The sequence below is a fragment of the Theropithecus gelada genome, chromosome 11 (genome assembly GCF_003255815.1).
Source record: "Theropithecus gelada isolate Dixy chromosome 11, Tgel_1.0, whole genome shotgun sequence".
Lineage (NCBI taxonomy): Eukaryota > Metazoa > Chordata > Mammalia > Primates > Cercopithecidae > Theropithecus > Theropithecus gelada.
The window spans coordinates 92622507-92642093 of record NC_037679.1 but is presented as its reverse complement, the minus strand read 5'-3'; the positions used below and the strand labels follow the sequence as shown (position 1 = coordinate 92642093).

The 19587-nt window shown below is 48.0% G+C and overlaps 1 protein-coding gene and 1 long non-coding RNA gene across 3 annotated transcripts in view; both read right to left on the bottom strand.

The window, feature by feature from the left end:
* RNF216 (ring finger protein 216) overlaps positions 1-19587 on the bottom strand; it is a 164623-nt gene that overhangs the window by 44068 nt on the left and 100968 nt on the right. The gene's annotated exons all lie outside the window — the stretch shown is intronic.
* Positions 931-19108, bottom strand: LOC112634459. The gene is made up of 3 exons (XR_003121776.1): positions 19001-19108; positions 5440-5534; positions 931-1859 (listed from the first exon to the last, which is right to left on the bottom strand). It is a non-coding gene; the product is annotated as an uncharacterized LOC112634459 (long non-coding RNA).

Genomic DNA, 19587 nt, shown 5'->3' with positions numbered 1-19587 from the left:
AGTAGCTGGGACCACAGGTGTGCACCACCATGCCTGGCTAATTTTTTGTAGAGATGGGGTCTTGCCATGTTGCCCAGGCTCGTCTCAAACTCCTGGAGTCAAGCAATCTGCAAGACTCAGCCTCCTAAAGTGCTGGGATTACAGATGTGAGCCACCACGCCTGGCCTGGGGAACATCTTTAACAAAGGTCTAAAACTCCTGCTTTTCACAGTACTAGCCCAATGTTCCTGAAGGCTTAGGTTTTTTTTTTTTTTTTTTGAAGACAGCATCTCGGTTTGTCATCTAGGCTGGAGTGCAGTGGTGTGATTCTGACTCACTGCAACCTCTGCCTCCAGGGTTCAAGATTCTCATGCCTCAGTCTCCCAAGTAGCTGGAATTACAGGTATGCACCACCATACTCAGCTAATTTTTATATTTTTAGTAAAGACAGGGTTTCGCCACATTGGCTAGACTGGTCTTGAATTCCTGGCCTCAAGTGATCTGCCCACCTTGGCCTCCCAAAGTGCTGGGATTACAGGCATGAACCACTGTGCCTGGTCCCTGTGGGCTGTTTATTGAAGGGATGGGGTCTCACTGCATTGCCCAGTCAGTGGTGCCAGCATAGCTCGTGGCAGTCTCCTCAGTAGCCTGAACTTAAAGGTGTGCACCCAGCTTGTAGGCCTAGATTTTTTGTTAAAGAAAGAAATGAAACCTGCTAGGACTGAAAATTTACACATCTTCACACAGGGTGCTTTACATCTCAATCTTCACAGCAACTCTACAGGGAAGTACTGGAGCATTATTCCCACTTTTAAAAAAGTAAATACAGCCGGGTGTGGTGGCTCACACTTGTAATCCCAGCACTTTGGGAGGCCGAGGCAGATGGATCACTTGAGGTCAGGAGTTTGAGACCAGCCTGGCCAACATGGTGAAATCCCGTCTCTACAAAAAACACAAAAATTAGCCAGGCGTGGCAGTGCATGTCTATAATCCCAGCTACTTGGGAGGCTGAGGCATGAGAATCGTTCGAACCTGGGAGGCAGAGGTTGCAGTGAGCTGAATTGTGCCACTGCACTCCAGCCTGGACAACGCAGTCAGACTCTGCTCAAACAAAAACAAAAACAAAAACAAAAAAGGTAAGAGAAAAAGAAGGCTCAGAGGGTCCAATTAACTTGGTCGAGGTCACAGAGCTTTGGACATGAGTCTGTCTGATCCCAAATCTACTTGCTCTTTCTACTCTAGTCCCACTGCATGCTGACATGGTATTTGCTAGCAAGAGCAGGTCACTATTTACTGGAGAACCCAAGGGCATGTGGCTCATGAGACAAACCGAGGTTACAATGGCATCTTGTGTGAGGAGACCAGAGAGGAACAATCAGCAAAGCTGGGTGTGAGCGTCAGGGCATCAAAGGCAGCTGCAGCTGTGCAGGATGCCTGCTTGCCTGGGCTTCCTGGAGAGCTGGGAATGCTAAGTAAGAGGCAGGATGGGATGGAATCAGACCTGAGGATACCCTTTCTTACTGGTAATGATAAGAACCTGTTAATCACAGGGTGATCTCAGACTGGACACGTGTGAGGAAGTAGCTGTTCCTGCCACCTTTGGCCAGTTGCACGTCTGGCGGCATAGCAAAAGGAAGTCCATTTTTAGATTTCCATTACTGCCTAAACAGAGACAGGCTCCATGAAAGTGTTCCATAGTCACTCCTTCAACCAACCCCTGGACCCTTTCTTATAAATACATGCCACTTACCTCCTCAAAGGTAGCCAGGATCATGGCATTAAGATGTGCTAATGGCATTGCTTGAGATTATCACCATCACTGAAACTGCTCTGGGTCAGTTTTGTTTAGAGCAATGCAGGTAACAGAGACAGCTTCTGCACTGAAAGGAATGAAGACAGTCTCACGTTCCCACCTTTGCCCCTTCCACCAGTGCCACTGAGAGCCTTCCATCAGTGCTGCAGAGTGGGATCGGTATAAAACGAAGCCCCTGTCCTTTTAGAGTCTACTCACAAACAGATAACTCTATACTCTGAGGAAGACGGTGAGTACTTCAGAGGAAACTAAAGCCAGGTAAGGGGCAGGTAGTGTTAACAGGGAGGGTGCCATCTGACACTGGTTTGTCAGAGAAGGCCTGTGTGGAGCTGGCACTTCTGCTTGAACCTGAAGTCTATCTGGTAGAAAAGCGTTCCAGGCAGAGGGAATGCAAGCAGGACAGTAGACGGAGCTGGGACAGGAGAGAGAGCTCAGAGAATCAGTTCTCCCTGGGTCAGCACCCACACTCACTAAGCCCTCAATGGCACAAAACGAGGCCTAAGAATGTCCCTTCTCCTCTGGCAACACCTACTCACCAGTTCTCCTTTCAAATACCAGTGGCTCTGGGAAACCCAAATGACCCGGGAAAAGCTGGCATTTGCTCACTGGGCTCCCAGAGCCCTTGGCTTATGCATTGTTACTGCACTTTTAATGGCGTCTTGTATGTCACATCTCTTCCAAAAGCCAGGCGCTCCTTGTGGCAAAGATAATGTCCTGCTGGTCACTATGGACAGGCTTGGCATGGAGGGCTCAATTCATCCATTAAAAAAAAAGTTCACTTGGCCAGGCGTGGTGGCTCACGCCTGTAATACCAGCACTTTGGGAGGCCGAGGTGGGTGGATCACGAGGTCAGGAGATCGAGATCATCCTGGCTAATACAGTGAAACCCCGTCTCTACTAAAAATACAAAAAAAAAAAATTAGCCAGGCATGGTGGTGGGCGCCTGTAGTCCCAGCTAATTGGGAGGCTGAGGCAGGAGAATGGCGTGAACCTGGGAGGCAGAGCTTGCAGTGAGCTGAGATCGCACCACTGCACTCCAGCCTGGGTGACAGAGCGAGACTCTGTCTCAAAAAAAAAAAAAGTTCACTTGAGGCTGGACACAGTAGCTCAAGCCTGTAATCCCAGCACTTTGGGAAGCTGAGGAGGGCAGGTCACAAGGTCAGGAGATCGAGACCAGCCTGGCCAACAGAGTGAAACCCCGTCTTTACTAAAAATACAAAAATTAGCTGGGTGTGGTGGCGCACGCCTGTAGTCCCAGCTACTCAGGAGGCTGAGGCAGAAGAATCGCTTGAACCCAGAAGGCAGAGGGTGCAGTGAGTCGAGATCCTGCCACTGCACTCCAGCCTGGGCAACAGAGTGGGAGTCCGCCTCAAAACAAAACAAAAACCCCAAAACAAAAAACAAGTTCACTTGAGTGCCTATTCTGTGCCACATGGGGATGTGATGGAGATGAAGCCAGGAGAATTCCTGACCTGGAGAGGCTCGTAATCAACCACGGTACGTCTCAGGTATCTTCGGATTTCTAGGGCCTAGCACTAGATTTGAGCGACACAAGGTGCTGAATGTCTCAGGTGGAGGCTGGCAAGACAAAGCACATCTTCTCCATGTAGAGTTATAAATGTATCCCACCCAACTACTGGGACTTTTTTGTACTTTACATGGGCAAGAAAAAGCGTATCCACATCCTCCCTGAAAGAACATTATTTCCTCCCTATTGGGTCTTATTTATAATTATTCCAAGTAGTTTATGAGAAAATGAAATTATTAATATATACAACCCTTTCAGGTTAATTCATTACAGCTTGAGCCCTAAAGATATGAGTTACTGTCGTTCCTTTCTTTGCTCCCTAATGTCTTTCCCCAATTTAATGCGTTAAACTATAAAGAGCAGTTATCACCAAACGGCTAATGACCAAATGCTTGCAGATGGTGTGAGAAAGTACTGCATATATTTCAATTAGGATGTTCTTTCTTGATTTTCTCCTATAGTTTCAAGACGTGGAAGCTGTCAATCAGGATAAAAGGAGCTCACAAAAAGAAAACCCTGAAAATGTGTGCCCAAGAGAACTTCCGGTTTAGAGGGGTCAGGACTGAAAATGCACAGTCTGTCTGTCTGTGTCCCAGCCTGGCTCTCCCCGACACCCCCAGGGGCTGTGGAAGGCCAGTTGCTGCCCAAGGGTAGGCTGCAGGCTTCCCTCACTGGCCAGCATTCTCCTATGCACTCTCAGCAATAAGATAGTCCAAACTGCCTGGGTCCAGTTCTTAAAGGACACAAAATTCTTTTTTTTTTTTTTTTTTTTAGATAAAGTTTCGCTCTTGTTGCCCATGCTGGAGTGCAATGGCACGTTCTTGGCTCACTGCAACCTCCGCCTCCCAGGTTCAAACAATTATTCCTGCCACAGCCTCCCGAGTAGCTGGGATTACAAGCGCCCGCCAACACACCTGGTTAATTTTTCTATTTTTTAGTAGAGACAGGGTTTCACCACGTTGGCCAGGCTGGTCTTGAACTCCTGACCTCAGGTGATCTGGCCGCCTTGGCCTCCCAAAGTGCTGGGATTACAGGAGTGAGCCACCGCATCTGGCCAAGACACACAAAATTCTAACATGAATTAATTCAAATCTGGGAGTGGCCAAGTGAGAGCTCTGGGAAACATTACAAAGCCTCCCCCACCTCACCCCCTAGTCCTGAGGAAATGGCTTCTTTGGGGAAGATTTCACGTTGTTCTTAAATTTTTTTTTGGTTTTCATATACACCTCATCTACCATTTCTATGTACAGAAGCAGGCTTTGAAAAAAGAAATCTTGAAGTCTTGTTTCTGTGGATTAGAAAAGTTGTTTCCCTGAGCCACCAGGATTAGGTGACAAATTGGAATAGGCGAAGCTTTATATGTGGTTTCTGTGCTAATGCTGCCCCCTAGGGATGGAAAGTTACAAGGCACCGAGACATCAGCTTGACTGCTCTGGGAGAGACCACACATAGCTGCTGGCTTTTTACTACACTATGGGGACCAGGGCTTCGAGGACAGAGTGGGAGGGTAAAGTCTTTCTGGAATAAATCAAAGTTCAATTTTATCTTTATCATAGTAACTACAAACAAAACTACCAATTCCCTTATATTATTCAAATACAGGTGACTGTTTCTCTCAAATAGCTGTTTAACAAAATCACTGACACTGCATCAGCAACACCCAGGCAATGGCAGGATGTGGACATTCATATAAAAATTCCAAGACCAATATGTGAGCTCCTACTAAGGACTATGGGTCCTGCTCTGCGGTGAGGACACATGTTAAGTGAAATATATAGTAAGACATGATTGTAAGTGCTGAGGAGAAAAAAAATACAGGAAGGAAGAATTCACTGGGGTGGAGAGGGGAAAATAGTTCACAACTATAAACTGGTGCTCAGGGAAGGCCTCTTTGTGAAGGTGCAGGTAAATGAAGACTTAAAGTTGAGAATTCCAGGCACAGGGAACAGGGAGGAGCAGGGTGGGCAGAGCTGTAAGGAGGAGAGGAGGGTTGGGTTTACAGGCTGCCTGGGGCCTGGGAGGTGATGATAAGGGCTTTGGCCTGTGCCCAGAGTAAACAAATGCTGAAGAAGAGCCTCTGCAATGGCTTTGCATGAGGTTGATTCCCAAAGAACTCCACCTGCAGGGATCCCTTTCACGGGGAGCTCTCAAGCCCTCTGAGCTGCGCCTCTGAAGGTGGGGCCACTCTCGCCTTCCTGCCAAGCTTCGCAAAGCCTGGAAAGCGCAGGAGAGGCGGCTGTGACTAAGCTCCTTCCAAAGGATTTGCTCCCTGTAGATGCTCCATACAATACAGGTTGTGGAACCGAAGTTACTATAGCAATGACTTCTTTTTTTTTTTTTTTTTGAGACAGGGTCTTATTCTGTCACCAGGCTGGGGTGCAGTCAGTGGTGCCATCATAGCTCACTGGGCTTAAGCCTGGACTCAAGTGATCCCGCCACCTCAGTGCCCATAGTAGCTGTGATCACAGGCGCATGCCACCATATCTGGCTAATGTTTTGTAGAGACCAGGTCTTGATATGTTGCCCAGCCTGGTGTCAAACTCCTGGGCTCAAAGGATGCACCCACCTCAGCCTCCTATATCCTGGGATTATAGCTGTAAGGCACTGTGCCTGGCCAGCCATGACTTTTAAACTATAAACTGTGGCCCTTTGATGGGTTGTAAAGTCATTTCAGGAGATTATGACTAGTGGTTTTTAAAGAAAGCTAAAACAGAAAATACTAGGGCACACTCCACGTGTCAAGTATTTGTTTTATAAAACTACTGTTTCTGTTATACCTACATTTATTTATGTTTGGATGAGGCTTATGGTAATTTATATTTCTTCCTATAGGTTACAAGCAAAAAGTTTAAAAGCCATTAATTTAGAATTCATTCAGAATGAAAGTTTCTTTAAAAAGGCATCCAAAGGCTCATTCTCACAATAGAAGTCCCGGGGATCACTGCCAGGAACTGAAAACCGGCCCCATCTCTAGTTACCCTGGAGGTGACTCTGCTGATGAGGAACAATGCCCGGGAACCAGGGGAACCCCAGCCTTCTCCAACCTGCAGGAGCAGGGCCATGCGTAGGAAGATCTAATAACACATCATTTCAAACTGTCAAATAGAAACACTGCTATCACTTGGGCAGAAACAAGCCAGGCTGACCTTGTCTTTGCTCACTACTTGGGCTACTCCCGGGCTTCCCAGGGTTTTACTGGGAATCCTGGCCTGGCAGGAACAGCCAGCAAAACCAGCTCTTGCCTGCTGGAACTCCGCTGTCAGCATGCCCTGGAAGAGAGGCTGCAGATTCCAGGAAGCTTCCTTCCAGGTAGGACAAAGGCCATCTTGACACTCCTCCTCATGCCCAGGTTGACAACAGCTGGACTTAAAGTGGCTGGACCAGGTCAGGAAAGGAGCCACTGGGGTCTGGGCATGTGGTGGGAAGGAGGAAGTCGAGGCTTTATCCAGAGTCATTCAGCAGAAGTGCTGGTTCCAGGGTACAGTGCAGCTTCTAGTTGAGCAGGTAACTTCGCATTGGTATTTTAGGGTGCCGTGTAAAGATGGCAGGAATTCATGTATCCAGGGATAGAAGAATACAAAACTGTCTGAACTTGGGGTTGATAACACCCCTTTGTGGACATCAGACAGGACATCTTGCAAAGTACTGTTTATATAGCAGGCATAGAAAAGCGGCTGCCCCGGTAGTTTTTCACATTCTCATAAAAATCAAATTCCTTTTCAGAGTAAATAGCAAAGCGGACTTTTTTTTCCTTTCTTTTTTGTTTTTTTTGAGACAGAGTCTCGCTCTGTTGGCCCAGGCTGGAGTGCAGTGGTGTGATCTCAGCTCACTGCAAGCTCTGCCTCCCAGGTTCACGCCATTCTCCTGCCTCGGCTTCCTGAGTAACTGGGACTACAGGCGCCCACCACCATACCTGGCTACTTTTTTGTATTTTTAGTAGAGACGGGGTTTCACCCTGTTAGCCAGGATGGTCTCGATCTCCTGACCTCGTGATCTGCCCGCCTTGGCTCCCAAAGTGCTGTGATTACAGGTGTGAGTCACCGCGCCCGGCCAAGCGGGCTTTTAATCTTTCCCTCCTTGCTAGTGAAATGTGACAAAAAGGGAAGCCTCTCTTGGGGACAGGAGATATGAATTGAGTATGAGGGTCACAGGAGGGAGGAAAAAAGGGTCAACTCGACACAGAAGAATAAAAAATGTAGGTGGGAGACACCCAGGGTGGAGGGCTCAGAAGCAGGACCAGAGATCCCAGTTCTGAGAAAGAACGCTGTTAGGAAGTAGCCGGGGCCTGCTGTTGCCCTTCCAGGGCTTCATGCCCTTCATTCTCCTGGTTCACAAGGTTCTGGTATTCTAGTCATGGTATATCTTCCCCATATCTTTACTAAGGGAAATAGTAAAACACTATCTCGTTAGCATACTATCCATCCGATGCCTCCAGATGCTACTACTCTCATACCCTCACTCATCCCCACAGGGCTCTTATCCAGCTGAAATCTAGTCTTCTCCCCCAGGAATACAAGCAGTAGCATAAGTGATTTTTAGTTCTGTGAACCTAATGCTATAAAGAGCATTAGAGAGTATTTCAACACAGGCAGCTGGCTACAGATGGTCCCCTTGGGGGAAACTATCATACCCAGTCCCTTGCTATGCAGGATAGGCAGGACTGTCTCCACCTGCCAGCCTGAGAGGAATATGGGCGGTCGGGCTCCGGCTATACCTACTAACCACAGTTGCATCTGACAAGATCTCTAAGTGATTCCGACACATAGTAAAATTGAGAAGCTCTGACCTCTTGATCCAGGTCTTGGTTTTGCCGATCCTTTGACACCTCTATTTAGAAAAGAAATGACGAGATCTTTAGAAGACCAATCTTTGCCACTGGCATGCACAGGGAGGCTGACACACTCATTATCCACTCTTTTCAGTGCAGCTGAAAAGACTGGCAGAGTTTACTCAACGCTTATGAAATCATCACTCCATCTTGCCTCAAGTGAAGATTATTGACAGATTTAGCAGTAAGAGACCAAAGATGCTAGAGAGTGAGGTGAGGGGTCTGTCCATGCTTGTAAATCAAGACCTAAACTTTGTATCAAACCTGCCAGATACCATTGTTGAAACTGAGACTGTTGGCCAGGCGCGGTGGCTCACGCCTGCAATCCCAGCACTTTGGAAGGCGAAGGTGGGCGGATCACTTGAGGTCAGGAGTTTGGAGACCAGTCTGGCCAACATGGCAAAACCCCATCTACTAAAAATACAAAAATTAGCCCGACATGGTGGTGTGCACTTGTGATCCCAGCTACTTGGGAGGCGGAGGCAGGAGAATTGCTAGAACCTGGGAGGTGGAGATTACAGTGAGCTGAGATCGCATCACTGCACTCCAGCCTGGGCAAGACTCCATCTCAAAAAAAAAGGAAGTGAGATTGTGGATGGTGCGTTTGGGAATCCTTTTTTTTTTTGAGATGCAGTCTTCGCTCTGCCATCCACGCCAGAGTGCACTGGCACGATCTCTCGGCTCACTGCAACCTCCGCCTCCCAGGTTCAAGTGATTCTCCTGTCTCAGCTTCCCGATAAGCTGGGATTACAGGCACGCACCACCATGCCCAGCTATTTATGTATTTATTTTTACAGAGACGGGGTTTCACCATGTTGGCCAGGCTGGTCTCAAACTCCTGACCTCAAGTGATCCACTTGCCTTGACCTCCCAAAGTGCTGGAACTACAGGCGTGAGCTACAGTGCCCAGTCTGGAAATCACTTTCATAAACAACCTGGATGTGAGATTTTCAGGATCCATTTCCTGCACATGCACTGCTCCCCTGAGATGACACATGCCTGACCACAGTGCTGCTGCCTGACTGCAGAGGACCCAGCAACGTGGAAGTGGGCTCCTCCAAAGTGCATGGAGGGGCTGACAAAAGGGGATACCCAGAACCAGAGGAGAGTGCTGAACTGATGGTCGGGTAAAATACAGACCGTCTTTTATTTCCTCTTTTTGCTTATTCTTGGATTTAAATTTTTGGTACAGTTAATCATGTATGAAACAAACCTTAGGAGATTCCATCATTTCACAGAAATATTTATGAGCAAGAAATTAAATTCTGACCCCAAAGCATGTTTAATTTCCACCCCCACTGGTTCATTAGTTTCTTCATGTCCGACAACCTAAGGTGACCTTTGGAAGCAAAAGTACAACTGAGGTGGTGTAACTGGGTCTTGTAACACAGTATGTTGAAATGTGACTTCCCTCTCTTTTTTTTTTTTGAGTGGTGTTTTCAGCCTTAATCCATAGCCCAAATTCTCAGTTCCAGTTATGTGGCCTACCCGGGAGGAACTTGTCGTGGTGGACACATAAGGAGGCCGTCTGTAGCCTTTTTTGGGGGCGAGGGTCCATCCTAGGAAGGCAGGACTCAAGGTCTGCCCAGGAGGAACCACCATGCCTCTCCTTTCCCTAGGAGGCCTAGAGTGATTTCTGGGAACTACTTGGTTCTGGGAGAGCTGCCAGAGTGGCAGCCTGCTCTGGTGTTTGCTAATATTGTTTTTATTATTTTTTCTCTACAGAAACTGCTCTAAATAACACAGATGGACAACAGGATAAAACCTCACCAGAGGCAACATGCCTTTTGCCAGCCTCCCTAAGCTGCGCTCTACTCAGGCTCAGCAACTGCTCCATGTGCCCATGTGAAGGCTGGAAATCCTGATGAACACAGTGGGGACGCAGCTGCTCATGCTTGAATAGACTTGTCTTTGGCTCAACTCTACCCCAGTTGTAACTGCTCGTGCTTTCTATTGTTTTCCCAACTGAATTACACGTGCTAAAAAGACACACCGTTTATCTGTGGCTGTTATGAACTGAACTGTGTCTCCCTCAAATGCATATGTGAAGCCCTCAACTCTGACACCTTGGACAATGACTGTATTTGGAGACAGGGCCTTTAAAGAGGTGATTATATTAAATGAGGCCGATAGGGTGGGTGCTATTCCAATCTAACTGATAGCCTTATAAGAAGGACAGAGAGACACCAGAGGAGCGCACAGAAAAGACCATGTGAAGACACAGCACGAAGACAGCCCACTGCAAGCCAAGGACAGGGGCCTCACAAGAAATGAAACCTGCTGACAACTTCATTTCAGACTTGTAGCTCCAAAACTGTAGGAAAACTGACAGCATATGTAAGCCCCTAGTCTGGTATTTTACTATGGCAGCTGAGCTGACCAAGACAGTGGCCATTGATGACTATCAAGCAGTAGATGGCAGTGGATCAGAGAAGTTCCTGTCCCTTCGTACACACGCTGTGCCCTCTGATCTTCTTCATACGTGTTGGAGACGTTAAGTCCTGATTCTGGGGGACAGATGGAAAGCAGGCTGTAGAGACTGGGACTAAGTCCCAGAAAACCAAGAATGGCACCAATTTATTTTCTATCCAGAAGAGCACATGGCTTCCTGGAAGCAGCTGCCCTTAAATACATGTTTACTTTGGAGGAATGATAATCTTGTAGTTATATCAGTTACTTTGGTCTTTACTAATGTTTATATAAAAGGATCCCATTCTACAAAAACGCCAAGTTGGAGAGTTATGTTTGTTAAATTTAATAACAAGTGAAGCAACCAGACTTTAGAATGAAACCACACACATGATGTAGTGCTTGTAGCATCAAGACAACTCGGAGTTTAACCCACTGATGAATTTCAACAGGAGCTGGACTCTGAATTGATGTTCTGGGGAAAAAAAGAGGTTTCCAGAATTCATAAAACACATGTTGAATTACATTTTTATCCACTTACATACATTCTCTTGCTGGTATCCAACGATAAACATTCATCACATAAATACTTAAGTGATCACATAAGCACACTGGTGCTGGTATGGAGCATGAGTCTGGAAGAAAGAAGGCCAGTGAGGAGGCTGCTGTGGCTTCCTGGTGAGCAGCGCAAGGTGGAGGATAGATGTGAGGAAGGACTCGAGACAGGATGCTGTAGAGCACTGGGAGGCAAGGAGCCGGGGCTCTCTGGGACACAGGCAGCACACTCCCAGGACAGTGCTGAGGAGCCCTACTGGGTTCTATCATTTGACCAAAGGGGATGTCTTGAAATTGGAAAATGTACAAAAAAGTGCTGAGATGTCCTGGGTTACAGCTCAGGATCCGTGGTTTATAGGTGTATTGTGTCTTAACAAGAGACACAGGGCAGGGGCAGGATGTATCCATCTTTCCACTGACTCAGGGTGAGACGGGGGCACAGGTGCAAGGTGTGGGCATTCCCACCACTCTCTGGACCTCCTGAGACCAATGTGTCCTCTACAACACCAAACACCCCACCTGTGGGCAGTATTGCACTGGTCACCAGCACCATCCCAAGTGGGGGAAGTCAGTGGTTACTGAGATTCTTCTATGAAGCCACAGGGTGTAGACCATGGCCTCTGCCTGCCCACTTATCTACCCTGCCTGCTTACGGTAATTAGCGTGGTTCCTGTCAGTGCAGCTGCTGTTCAAGAACAGGCTCGACACAGTGGAGTGGGCTGGAGATGGCTTTGTGGAGACAGCAGTACAGGCCAAGAGGTGAAGAGCAGGTAAGAGGATGGGCAAAAGGATCTGCAAGAACAGGCAGGCAGGTGGGGGACTGGCTTAGTTTGTGAGAAGGGAAGAAGGGGCCAGACTAACAAGAGTGACAAAGACTCTAGAAGCCCACCACTGCAGGTTCCAACTGGGGGTGATGTGAAGAACAGCAAAGCTGGCCTGTCACGTAGGGCAGTCTGCAGGGAAGACAGCAAGTTGCAGGATCAAGTGCAGGAGACCAAGGCCACAGCCCAGAGTGAGGGTCTGCAAGGAATTTCTCCATTTGGCTAGATTTGGAGAATAAAACATCCCATGTCATCACAGAAAATAAGAAAAATATTAAGCCTGAGCAACACAGCATGACCTTGTCTCTACAAAAAATAAAAAAATTAGCTGGGTGCAGTGGTGCACATCTGTAATTCCAGCACTTTGGGAGGCTGAGGCAGGAGGATCACCTGAGGAGTTTGAGACAAGTCTCGGAAAGACAGGGAGACCTCCATCTCTCTCTCTCTCTTTTTGAGATGGAGTCTTGCTCTGTGCCCAGGCTGGTGTGCACTGGCACGATCTCCGCTCACTGTAACATCTGCCTCTTGGGCTCAAGCGATTCTCCTGCCTCAGCCTCTGAGTAGCCGAGATTACAGGCATGCGCCACCATGCCCGGCTAATTTTTAATTATTATTATTTTTTTACGATGGAGTCTTGCCTTGTCACCTAGGCTGGAGTGCAATGGTATGATCTCAGCTCACTGCAACCTCCACCTCCCGGGTTCAAACGATTCTCCTGCCTCAGCCTCCCGAGTAGCTGAGATTACAGGTGCCCGCCACCATGCCCAGCTAATTTTTATATTTTTAGTAGAGATGGGGCTTCACCATGTTGGTCAGGCTGGTCTCGAACTCCTGGCATCATGATCCGCCCACCTCTGCCTCCCAAAGCATTGGGATTACAGGCATAAGCCACTGTGCCTAATTTTCGAATTTTTAGTAGAGATGGAATTTCACCATGTTGGCCATGCTAGTCTCGAACTCCTGACCTCGTGATCCACCCGCCTCAGCCTCCCAAAGTGCTAGGATTACAAGAGTGAGCCACTGCACTTAGCCCTCTGTTTCTTAAAAAAAAAAAAAAAAAAAAAAAAAAAAGACAGAAAGTAAGTCCAGATGTGGTGGCACACACCTGTAGTCCTAGCTACTCGGGAGGTCAAGGTGGGAGGATCACTTGAGCCCAGGAGGTTGAGGCTGCAGGGAGCTATGATCGCATCTCTGCACTCCGGCCTGGGCAACAGAGACTCTATCTCCAAACGAAACAAAAAAAAACAAATGAAAAAAGCCAGCTGGGAATTCTTGGGGAGACTAGTTCAAAAAGAGGTGATGCTCACTCATTTATAGTTGTGGAAAGCAGGGGTCTTTAAAGCTGAGTTGAGATCGCGCCACTGCACTCCAGCCTGGGCAACAGAGTGAGACTCTATTTCAAAAAAATAAAAAATAAATAAAAATAATAAAATAAACAAATAAAGTAAATGTGGGTACAGAATGGCTACTGGTGAAACTGCTGAAAAAACAGCTTCATATGTAACTACAGCAGAGCTCCCACAATTTAAAAGGTGAATTTTTTAACAATGGCAGGGAAAAAAGTAGTGATTCTGGAACATTCAAATAAGGTACTAACTAGTAACAGTCTGTTGTATGCTATTTACTATGCTAGGCGCTTCACAGATATCACCTTATTCAATTCTTATCCTTCTGCACACATGCTAGGTTCTGTACACACAAGAATTAGGGGCCCCAGAGGGGCAAGCTTTCCTGGGCCATATCCCAGGGGACAGGGGAAGTGTGAGTTTGGCAGGGTATAGTGGCCCATACCCGTAATCCCAGAACTTTGGAAGGCTGAGGCAGGAAGATCACTTGAGGCCAGGAGTTTGAGACAAGCCTGGACAACAAAGCAAGACACTCTCTACAAAAAATAAATTAAAAAAAGTTAACTGGGTGTAGTGTGCCCACTTAAGAGTCCCAGCTACTCAGGAGGCTGAGGCAGGGGGATTGCTTGAGGCCAGGAGGTCAGGCTGCAGTGAGCTATGATCCTATCACAGCACAGCGCTCCAGCCTAGGTGACAGAGCAAGACCCTCTCAACACAAACAAACAAACAAACAAAGGAGCACGGTCATGAAGCCTGTAGCGCTAACTCTACTCAAATTCTTTTTTTTTTTTTTTGAGACGGAGTTTTACTCTTGTTGTCCAGGCTATAGTGCAATGGCGTGATCTCAGCTCACTGAAACCTTCCACCTCCTGGGTTCAAGCGATTCTCCTACCTCAGCCTCCCAAGTGCTGGGATTACAGGCACGCGCCACATCTGGCTAATTGTGTATTTTTAGTAGAGACGGGGTTTCTCCATGTTGTTCAGGCTGGTCTCGAACTCCTGACCCCAGGGGATCTGCCCGCCTTGGCCTCCCAAAGTGCTGGGATTACAGGCCTGAGCTACTGCACCTGGCCCTCTTCTTCTTTTTTCTTTCTTTTTTTTTTTTTTTGAGACGGAGTCTCACTCTGTTGCCCAGGCTGGAGTGCAGCGGCGTGATCTCGGCTCACTGCAAGCTCCGTCTTCCAGGTTCACGCCATTCTCCTGCCTCTCAGCCTCCCAAGTAGCTGGGGCTACAGGTGCCCACCACCACGCCTGGCTTATTTTTTGTATTTTTAGTAGAGATGGGGTTTCACCATGTTAGCCAGAATGGTCTCGATCTCCTGACCTCGAGATCCACCCGCCACGGTCTCCCAAAGTGCTGGGATTACAGGCATGAGCCACCGCCCCCAGCCACCTTTTTTCTTTTTTTTGAGACAGAGTCTAGCTCTGTTGCCCAGGCTAGAGTGCAATGTGATTTCGGCTCACTGTAACCTTTGTCTCCTGGGTTCAAGCGATTCTCATGCCTCAGCCTTCCAAGTAGCTGGAACTACAGGCCACGTGTGCCACCATGCCTGGCTAATTTTTTTTGTATTTGTAGGAGAGATAGGGTTTTGCCATGTTGGTTAGGCTGATCTTGAACTCCTGGCCTCAAGTGATTGGACCGCCTTGGCCTCCCAAAGTGTTGAGATTACAGGTGTGAACCACCGTGCCCAGCCTCAAGTTCTTTCCATGCCAAAGAAATTTCTTTCTCCCCAGCTATACACCTTATAATTTTATGCAAACTTTTAACACAAAACAAAGCTGACCTTAAAAGTGCTGACGGCAGGTGCAAAAAGTATGATTCTGAACCAAGTCAAGCCCCATTTGTGAGAACAGCCGCTGGGGAACCCCCCTGAGTTGCACCTGCATTGAGTACTCAGGTCAAGCCACTGGCCTCTGCTTCCTCACAGTCTCCTGTCCATCCTGTCTGCCTGGCTGTGTGACCACCACAGCTCTCATGGGGCTTCTGGCACACACAAGACACCTGGACATGAGAGAGGGCACCAGAGGGGAATATACACACAATTGGGAGGAATGGCTTCCAGCTGAAAAGGCTGGCCCCCTATGTCCCTATTCTTAAGGAATAATGGCATTTCAGGCCTAACAACTGGAAGAGAAAGAAGACTCACAAACACACAGTGCAACCTGAGCCTCGACACAGAAAAGCCACTGGCCTCAGGTTCCAAGCACTTCCTCTCTGGTCATTGTTCCAGGCTAGATTCAAGGCTGGCCCTGGGTCACAGGTGTGCGTCCAGCTGGGGCACTTCAAAATGGGACCAGTGAACACTGGACATAACCTCATCCAAGGCCCCTTATTTCCCATAGGGAAGGGTTATTGCTTCTTAAAAACCAAACCAAAACCCACCAACCACATGAAATGAACCTCATAAGAGACCTAACTAGTGGCCTGACCTAAGAGAAATACCACTACAGACCATGTTTTTAGGGCACTCTGATGTATGGTTTACATAGTGTGGAAAACAGAAGTGATTTCATTTTCTAATGGCATTAATTCTACATTGTCCAGGTGTTAATTTTAGAGCAAACACACGTGACTTAGAGACTGCTCAGCACGTGCTTCTGTGACAGCAGCCAAGGAGTTGCCATCTGCTGCTGTCTTTGCTTCTGGACCTTATGTGCTCTACTGTATGGGTGGTCTGGGCAATGCCACCTGCATTCACTAAAGGCAAGCACTGGGTAAATTATCTCTATCGTAAAACTGGACTGCTAATCACAGAACCATATTATTTTGGTTTTCTTGCCATTTTCTCAGGCTTTCCTCTATAAAGGGGAAAAAAAAAAAAAGGAAATCTCGAAGAAAAAAAGAATGAAATAAAAGATCCAGGCTGTATTGAAAGGCCACATATACGGCTTTTGGTAGATTATTAATAATAGCAAACCCTTACAAAGGGACCATCCTAAGCACTTTGTGCTTAACCATTTGTCTGTCTTTCACATTTATGTTAGCATCCTCAGATTGGAAAGAAGTGACTAAGAACAGGTCTGGAATTGCCATTCAATTGCTATGAGAGCAGGTGAATACCCTTCCAGTCCTGGCCTGACCTCATTCTCCACTTCCTGTGCAAAGTCCTGGGAGTATTGCTCAGGAAATCCCAGGAATCAGAGTCTGCCCAAGGGGAAAGGTTGTCTATGCAGAGGCCATTAGAGTAACTAAATCAGAATCCAGTAGAAATCAGGGGAAGGGGGATATTTCAAAGTAACGGAGCTAGAAAAACAGCTCTTTGCTCTCTTCTGGGTTCCTGGTTGACATACAAAGCCCCAGCCCTGTTATCACACACCCATACTCTTAACTGGAGCAGGACCAGTGATCTTACCAGTGGGTGACCAGATTTTGGGACTGTTCTTGGTATTCTACCTTCTCCTACACACCTCTCTTCGTCTTGGTGGTACTGGGGTTTCCTCCCAGCTCAGAGACGTGCACTCCAATGCCTGTCGCCCCACTGTGGAGCCAAAGGGCCCCGCCTACAGAAATTTGCCAATACTCAGGCATGTGCCCAAATCTAGGTTTACTTCTGAGGCTCTGGGGCCCTCTGCTGACCGCCTGCTGTAACTTTTAGCTCCTCACCAGACCAACAAGAAAACCAGCCTGAAAAATCTTCCCATTTTATTGCCATCTACAAAACTTTCAATTATGTTCTCTGAGCTTCTGCAATGTCAATATATTACCTGCATTTCATAAACAGGATCAGAAGAACGTTAAGGCTGACAGGCCCTGGGCAGGGAACTAACCATCGCCAAGGACTGACCTACGTTACCACCTCCCCAAGCACAGAGAAAAATGAGATTCAGAGATTCATGCCACCTGGTGTCCCCACATGACCTAGTGGTCAGGAGACTGGCTCTAGGCCCATCTGAGCAGTCCACCATGGCTACTTACTAAAGTGACCTTGGGTGAGTGACCTCACCTCTCTCAGCATCAGCTTCCCTATCTATAAAAGGAGTGCTTATAAGGAGGCTGGCACTCGTAGTGACCAGTATCAGTTGCTGCTCTGCCATGGCTCCAGTCACCACTGTGCCTCCTGGGCCTGCTACCCTCCAAGCATGCTTCCAGGAAACTCTGCACCGTGGGAGCTAAGGCAGTGAGACAAACTGGAGAGGATGCTCCTCACACAGAAGGTGACAGAGCAGATTTCTGGACACCAGCTCACCAGGGAAGACGTGAGAGCTGGACTGGATATAATGCAAGAGGCAAAGGTCTGCAGACAGCCGAGGAGGCCAAGCCCCTAGAGAGGAAGTGGGGAGCATGGCTGGTTTATCAGTTGCCCTCCAATAACACTGACCACACAGGCACTAGAAATGGCCTCAGCAGAGCAACGAGGAAATTTATGGGAGCCATAAATGTAGAATATTTTATAGGCTACTGAGTAAAGCTGTAAAATTTAAGAGTAGAGAAATTAGATACAGTGGGATGAACAACAACAGCTACTGTATATTGAGTGCTTATGGATGCAACATTTTATTTATCAAATCATTTAATCCTCCTAACAACTTTTCAGGAGGATCCTGTTACCCTCGGGGAGGAGAAGTGGGGGAGGCCACACAGCTGACAAGTGGTGGGACAGGCATCTGAACATGGCCATGCTGCTCCAGCCGGCCCCCGCCAAAGGCACTGGACTAAGGGCCTGTTTGTCACTGTCTAGTGACATATTTTGGGGAAATTCTTCAGCCCTAGAATGGTGCAGAACAGGGCAAGCTGTGGCCTGGCCAGCCTCACAAGGGGCTGGGTAGTGAGGATGGAGGCGCTGAATGCACTGGTGCACACACAGATGTATCAAGTGTAATGAGGCTGTTGGTGAGTCCGGGGGAATGCAGTGAAGCCTCTCAGCAGCAAGAGTTCTGACCAGAGCCCCTTGAGGGTCCTCCCTGCCTCACGTTTCTAGAAGCCTAAGTGATCACCAGATGTGCAATTATTTGATAAGGCATGATAAGGCTTAGCTCCAGGTGCTATGGCAACAGACACAACATCAAAACCACTGAAATCAAGAGTGAGAATAGCCCTGTCATGGAATCTACCATGGAATATGCTGCTGCAGGGAGCAATTAAACAAAAAAAGAAAGGCAGGCACCACTGAGAGAAGAGCGTAACTGTGTGAGTGCTTACATTTTTAACAACTGGCCCTGTGTGAATAAGCATCTTCAGACCCTCAGCAGGACAGAATCCAGCACCCAGACCATCATGCTCTGCCGGGTCCCTCACCGGCCTTTCCCCTAAGTGGCCAGAATCCCTGGGCAGGTGAGCCAGGCGGCTCCACAGTCGGCACAATAGGGACCCTGTATGCAGAGTGAGTCCCTGAGGGTCCTGAGTGTTTCTTGCTGGGATCCTTACACCATCAGTCCTCTGCTACCAGAATAATCATGTGAGAGGCTAAATCTGATCATTTCACTACCCTGTTTAATGACCATGGACAGAATTCCTGCTGCAATCAGGAAGAAGTCCACATTGTTCACACAAGGGATGTACCCTCCACGACCTGGCCCTGAAGCTTCCAGCCTCCTCACTCGCCCTGGAAACACACACTCCCCTCTACTTTAACACTCTGTGTCCTCTTCCGGAAGATTCTTCATGCTCTAATGCAGCCTTCAAGGTCCAACAGGGAAGTGGTTCTTTTGTCCCTCGCCTCACCGCCAGCCAGCTCTGTCATCATAGAACGCGGTCCACTCCCCCAAGCCCATGTATCCTACCCGAGCCTTCCACGTGCTGGGCTTGTCAGCTCACTGGTTACTCAACACTTCTTTATTTTTTACCACTGAGACGGAGTCTCGCCCTGTCGCCAGGCTGGAGAGCAGTGGAACGATCTCGGCTCACTGCAATCTCCACCTCCCGAGTTCAAGCGATTCCCCCGCCTCAGCCTCCTGAGTAGCTGGGACTACAGGCGTGCATCACTACGCCTGGCTAATTTTTTTTGTATATTAGTAGAGACGGGGTTTCACCATGTTGGCCAGGATGGTCTCGATCTCCTGACCTTGTGATCCGCCCGACTCGGCCTCCCAAAGTGCTGGGATTACAGGCGTGAGCTACTGCGCCCAGCACTCAACACTTCTACTTGGATGTCTAAAAGGCGCCCCAGACAAAAGACGTCCAAAGCACCACTTCTGGCCCCTGGGCTTCCCTGTATCCCTGAAGGACACAGCCACCCACTGGCTGCTCATGCAATAAAACCTAATTCATCCTTTCTCTTTATCCTCACTTGATCCCCCACCTGGTCCTTTCTGTTCCGCCTCCAAAATGCACCTCACACCTAACCCATTCCTATCTGGGTCCAGAACCC